Source organism: Rana temporaria, chromosome 10, assembly GCF_905171775.1.
Source record: "Rana temporaria chromosome 10, aRanTem1.1, whole genome shotgun sequence".
NCBI classification, from domain to species: Eukaryota; Metazoa; Chordata; class Amphibia; order Anura; family Ranidae; genus Rana; species Rana temporaria.
Window position 1 is genome coordinate 143,347,809 of NC_053498.1, and position 6,982 is coordinate 143,354,790.

Consider the following 6,982-nt stretch of genomic DNA (forward strand, 5'->3'; position numbering starts at 1 on the left):
TTGGAATGATAGAGAAAGGGAAATTGGTAATAATCAAAGAAATTCGTCTCATTTGTGACATTTTTCGTTTTCTTCATTTTATAAAGATTTGGGGAGAGGATCAGATCTGGAAATATTCGGAGGATCTGATAGAATTCTTTCATTTTTGAATTGTTGATCATTCGTGTGATCGGTGTGGTTGCGCCCGTAGAGGGGTCTCCTCGTTGTCCTGTACGGGAGCCAGCAGCGCTACAGCCTCAGCAGGCGGCATAGTGTGCGGGGCGTCGGGCGGTGCGCTGCACATCGCAGAGGGGCCCCCCCAGGGAACAGTGGGGTCCTATGAGAGCCTTCGGTGATCTCCTCTTTGTCGGTGCCGGCACTGCAGATTGCAGGGAACGAGAAACAGCCATTATATACAACATTACATTGTGTTTTGTTCTATATTCTCCTGTTTTTGTTTTCGATTTTATTTTATTTTTATACACATTAAAGGCAGGAAGGAAAAGAGAGAGAGAGAGAGGAAAAGAAGGAAAGAGAGAGAGGAAAAGAAGAAAAGAGAGAGAGAGAGAGAGAGAGAGAGAGAGAGAACAAGAGAGAGAGAGAGAAGAGAGAGAGAGAGAGAGCACAAGACAGAGAGAGAGAGAGAGAGAGAGAGAGAGAGAGAGAGAGACTGGAATAGAAGGAAAGAAAAAGAGAGAGAGAGGAAAAGAAGAAAATAGAGAGAGAGAGAGAGAGAGAGAGAGAGAGAGAGAGAGAGAGAGAGAGAGAGAGAGAGAGAGACTGGAATAGAAGGAAAGAAAAAGAGAGAGAGGGGGAGAGAGAGATAGGAAAATAAGAAAAGAGAGAGAGAGAGAGAGAGAGAGAGAGAAAAAAGAGAGAGAGAGAGAGAGAGAGAAGGGATGATTTTATTAATTAGAATATAATGTTTATAATATCTATGATTTCTATAATTATTTGTATTCTATCTATGTTTTGTAATATTGTTTTCTATATTGTTTTTGTTATTTTTTTTTCGATTTTAATTTATGTTTATATACAATAAAGACAGGAATGAATATATATATATATATATATATATATATATATATATATATATATATATATATATATATATATATATATATATATATATATATATAGAGAGAGAGAGAGAGAGAGAAAAGAAGGAAAGCGAAAGAGAGAGAGGAAGAGAGAGAGAGAGAAGTTGTGATGTTATTAATTAGAATATAATGTTTATAATATCTTTGATTTCTATAATTATTTGTATTATTTGTATTCTATCTATGTTTTTTAATATTGTTTTCTATATGCTTTTTTTCGCTTTTAATTTATGTTTATATACAATAAAGACAGGAAGGAAAATATATATAGAGAGAGGGAGAGAGAGAGAGAGAGAGAGAGAGAGAGAGAGAGAGAGAGAGAGAGAGAGAGAGAGAGAGTTAACAGACAGGATGATGCTATTAATTACAATGTATGTCTATAATTATCTATAATTTTTATAATTATTTGAATTCTATCTATATTGATATATCTATTTGTATATCTATAGCTATTTGTATAAGTATATATACTGTATATGTGTGTGTCTATCTATCTATCTATCTATCTATCTATCTATCTATCTATCTATCTATCTATCTATATGTATAATGTTATTATGTTTTATTATATTTCGTTGTCAGATTAGGAAGGAGACTACCTTTATGAGATGTGTGTGTATTATGACATTGAATCACATGATATCGATAGAACAATGAACTAATTTAATTTTGTAACATTGTAACATACAAATGTATCATCCGTCCAGTGAGAGGGGAGCCAGGGGAGTGAGAGAACAAGAAATAACTGAATACATTGAACCGATTATACTGTATAATGCGACAATGTTACACCATGGCAAATCTAGGTGGCTAGAGAGAAATGCACCATATGTTACAAACTGGCAGCAGGTAAATAATACATGGCTATAACAAACAATGATAAGAATAAACGATGATGATAAGCATAATAATAATGAAAATGGTGATGATAATGTTAATAAAAATAATGATGATGATAATAATAATAATAATAATAAGAATAATAATAATAATAATAATAATAATAAGAAGAAGAAGAAGAAGAAGAAGAAGAAGAAGAAGAAGAAGAAGAAGAAGAAGAAGAAGAAGAAGAAGAAAACGAAGAAGACGAAGAAGAAGAAGAAGAAGAAGAAGAAGAAGAAGAAGAAGAAGAAGAGGAAGAAGAAGAAGAAGAAGAAGAAGAAGAAGAAGAAGAAGAAGAAGAAGAAGAAGAAGAAGAAGAAGAAGAAACAAAAACAACAACACAACAATAAAAATAACAACAACAACAAAAACCACAACAATAATATTTCTAATGCTATTATCATCATCATCATTGTGATACATTCTATTATACTAAGAGAATTATAATTAAGATTCAGTTTGCTCCCATTTACAATCATCTTCTTGTAGACTTTGTTTTTATTATTATCATCATCATCATCATCATCATCATTATGATACATTGTATTGTACTAATAGAATATTATATTTATGATTCAGTTTGCTCCCATTTGCAATCATTTTCTTGTAGACTTTGGTGCCCAATAACACCCCCCCCCCCCAATCACTTGTCAGTGTGGATTCTGATCAATGTAATGCAGAGCAGCCATCAGCTTTCCTGTAGTATGGCATTTAAGAGGTTAAACGGTTGCAGGATTTGGGGGCACAATGGGACTCCAGCCGAAGAGAAGCAGAGATTTCCAAAACCTCAAGTCTCTGCCATTCCTCTACATCTGGGGTACCAGACTGACACCCCCACCCCCAGTCTGGGAGTGAGCTCAGCTCTACCTGTATCCCTAATGTACCTTTTTGCTGGTCATCATACACACTATGTATATCTCCTGGGGCCAAAATAATCCTTCTAATGGCCCCTGTGACCTTTCTTTTACAATTTGCAGTGTTTTATATCTCCTTGCTTCATTCATCTTATTTCCAGCTTGTTAGTCAGTTATGCAATGAAACAAATTGTACTCAGATTTAATTACTGCATTATGAACTGTTTATTTGATTACCATGGATATGCCCTTTAAGTGATAATAAAAAATAAAAAAATATATAATTTTTGACTGTGACTTTAAAAACACAGAATTTTGGATGTTACACTGTGACTTATTATTATTACTATTATTATTATTATTATTATTATTATTATTATTATTATTATTATTATTATTATTATTATTATTATTGACTTTAGTTGTTTATTATATAAGGTGATATAAATATTGGGACCTTTAAAGACACAACATTTTGGATGTTACACTGTGACTTATTATTATTATTACTATTATTATTATTATTATTATTATTATTATTATTATTATTATTATTATTATTATTATTATTATTAATAATAATATTATTACTGGCTTTATGTGTTTATTATATAAGGTGATATACATATTGGGACCTTTAAAGACACATAATTTTGGATGTTACACTGTGACTTATTATTATTATTATTATTATTATTATTATTATTATTATTATTATTATTATTACTGGCTTTATGTGTTTATTATATAAGGTGATATACATATTGGGACCTTAATGAATAGAACCATGTCCTCTCTCCATCTACACAATTATTTGCTGTGACCTTTGCCATGGCTCCTATGACCTGCTCCCAACTGTCACCCGACACAAACCAATCTTCTACAAGACATTTAAACCTCTTTTGTTTAGCTGCAATAACACTGACTGCTTACAAATTCTTCCTCTGCTCCCTCTGAGCCTGCGTCTGATTGGCTGGCCAGTGACAGCACCTACAGGCCATGTTGCACTGCCCCCAGTCAATTGCCAAATTGTCACTTTGCCTTACTGGCACTCTGTGACATTCGTTGTTAAATTGTTTTACATTGGAGTAATAGTAAAAAAAAAATAGCAACTTACCTATATTTTCAGGTGTGCTCCAGACGAAAAGATTGCAAGGGGCATCAGAACGACAGCAACAGACACATAGAGGTGGAATGAAATAATTATCACCAGCATTTCTTTTGTTATACATTTTATTTTATGGAGAACAAAAAAACAAATAGATCACAAGAAAGTATCAGGTCATCAACAATGCCCTATGATCACAAATTGTATGCTGGTTGTTATATATTACACTACTCAGTCTCACCCCCGCCCCCACCCATTGTAATAGCCATTGCACATTTTAAAAATGTGCCAGGCCAGGGCAGCACACAGTAGTGCCAAGCAATTCGTTTTCCCATCCCAGGGTAGCACACAGTAGTGCCAAGCAATGGATTTCCCCATCCAAGTGTAGCACACAGTAGTGCCAAGCAATGAGTTTGTCCATCCCAGGGTAGCACACAGTAGTGCCAAGCAATGAGTTTTCCCATCCCAGGATAGCACACAGTAGTGCCAGGCAATGCCTTTACCCATCCCAGGGTTTTACACAGTAGTGCCAAGCAATGACTTTACCCATCCCAGGGTAGCACATAGTAGTGGCAGCCAATGGATTTCGCCATCCAAGTGTAGCACACAGTAGTGGCAAGCAATGGATTTCCCCATCCAAGTGTAGCACATAGTAGTGGCAAGCAATGGATTTCCCCATCCAAGTGTAGCACACAGTAGTGGCAAGCAATGGATTTCCCCATCCAAGTGTAGCACACAGTGTGCCATACAATGAGTTTGTCCAACCAAGTGTAGCACACAGTAGTGCCAAGCAATGAGTTTGTCCAACCAAGGGTAGCGCACAGTAGTGCCAAGCAATGACTTTACCCATCCCAGGGTTTTACACAGTAGTGCCAAGCAATGACTTTACCCATGTCAGGGTAGCGCATAGTAGTGCCAGGCAATGAGTTTACCCATCCCAGGGTAGCACATAGTAGTGCCAAGCAATGAGTTTACCCATCCCAGGGTAGCACATAGCATCCTGACACCTTAGGGGTTAAACATGTGTCCTCCACAGTCAAGCAAGCAGCTTGAGTAGGGTGTCATGGGGTTGGGGGTGAGGGGTGCAGCACCAACAATGGATTATGGGGAGAGGATAAAACGTCCAAGACCAACAGGGTACAGTGGGGGGGGGGGGGTGAAGGAAAGGTCAGTATCAACAGGGAACCATGGTTGGGGCAGCACCAACAGGGGACCACGGGGACACCAAAAGGCCCAGCACCAACAAGGGACTATGACTTTTGGAGGGAAGATCAGCATCAATAGGATAGTATTGGGGCTCAAAGGAAGGTTAGAACATGGGACCACTGGGCCTGAAGGGAAAGACAGCTTCATCCATGGTGACAGGAAAGGAGGCCAGCACTGGCAACTGGCAATATACCATCCAGACTAGAGGAGAGTCCAGCACCAACAGGGAAGGAGGGGAGGCCAGCACCAACTTAGGACCATGGGGGTTAGAGGGATGCCAAGTACCAACAAAGGACTATGGGGAGAGAAAGAGAGTCCAGCACCAACAGGGGACCATTGGGAAGGATGGAAGGCCAGCACCAACAGGGGTCCATGTTGGGACTACAGTGGAGTCCAGCAGCACCAACAAGTGACCATGGGGACAGGAAGGGTGGCCAGTACAACAGGGGACCATAGGGATAGCAAGGGGCGGCTAGCACTAACAGGGCACCATGGGGACAGGAAGGGAGGCTAGTACCCACAAGTGACCATAGGCCCAGGAAGGAAGGCTAGCACCAACAGAGGACTTTGAGAGCTGGGGTGGATGAAGGCTGAAAAGAAGGTAGATTCCAGAAGGCCATCAAATCTACTGAAACCCCCTGGAATGTATGCACTGCACTCACTGCAGAAGTAAATAAATATATATATGGAGATATAAACTGTTAAATATTGTAGCAGTGTGGCTCCAATAAAATTATGACATAAGTTGTATGTTTTACAAGTCCTAGATATGCCAAAGCATTTAATCATGTACTACATAAAGATATTTTCTAATTCTATCTATCTATCTATCTATCTATCTATCTATCTATCTATCATCTATCTATCTATCTATCTATCTATCTATCTATCTATCTATCTATCTATCTATCATCTATCTATCTATCTATCTATCTATCTATCTATCTATCTATCTATCATCTATCTATCTATCTATCTATCTATCTATCTATCTATCTATCTATCTATCTTTCTATCATCTATCTATCTACTGTATTTGACCATTTATTTACACAATGTCCTAATATCATCCTAATAACATTATATATGTCACTATATGCAATATAGCTAAAGATATTTCTATGTATGCACTGTATCTACATATCTATCTGTCCACAGTGAGAGAGAGAAAACAAACAGAACACAGATAACTGAAATCTATAAGAAAATGTATGTGGATAAAAGTTATATCAGTACATGCAATGCCACCCCAAAATAATGAAAGTGATCCATCTAGTGTGAGGGAAAAAAACAGAAAGAGAAGGGATGTATCTATCTATCTATCTATCTATCTATCTATCTATCTATCTATCTATCTATCTATCTATCTATCTATCTATCTATCTTTCTATCTATCCATCTATCTGTCTACCTATCATTATCATATCTGACTATACAACAGTCTCTTTATCTATCTATCTATCTATCTATCTATCTATCTATCTATCTATCTATCTATCTATCTATCTATCTATCTATCTATCTATCTATTTTATTCAATCTATTATCTATCATCTATATACCTATCTGATTTAGCTAATTATACATCAATCTTGTTGCAAGCACATTACTCCTTCTTTCTTTCCATATCTATCTATCTATCTATCTATCTATCTATCTATCTATCTATCTATCTATCTATCTATCTATCTATCTATCTATCTATTTCCATCTACCTACCTATTATTATTGTATCTGACTATACACCAGTATCCTTTCTAGAAATCAAGTTACATTGTCTATCTATCTATCTATCTATCTATCTATCTATCTATCTATCTATCTATCTATCTATCTATCTATCTATCTATTTA

The 6,982-nt window shown here is 36.4% G+C and overlaps 1 long non-coding RNA gene across 1 annotated transcript in view; it reads right to left on the bottom strand.

The window, feature by feature from the left end:
• Positions 1-6,002, bottom strand: part of LOC120915718 — a 6,536-nt gene extending 534 nt beyond the window's left edge. Inside the window, exons 1-2 of the long non-coding RNA XR_005743906.1 lie at positions 3,933-6,002; positions 1-358 (exon numbers count right to left, since the gene is read on the bottom strand). The exon at positions 1-358 is cut by the window's left edge and continues 534 nt beyond it. This is a non-coding gene — a long non-coding RNA (uncharacterized LOC120915718). The remainder of the gene's footprint in view (positions 359-3,932) is intronic.
• Positions 6,003-6,982: the final 980 nt, after the last annotated feature.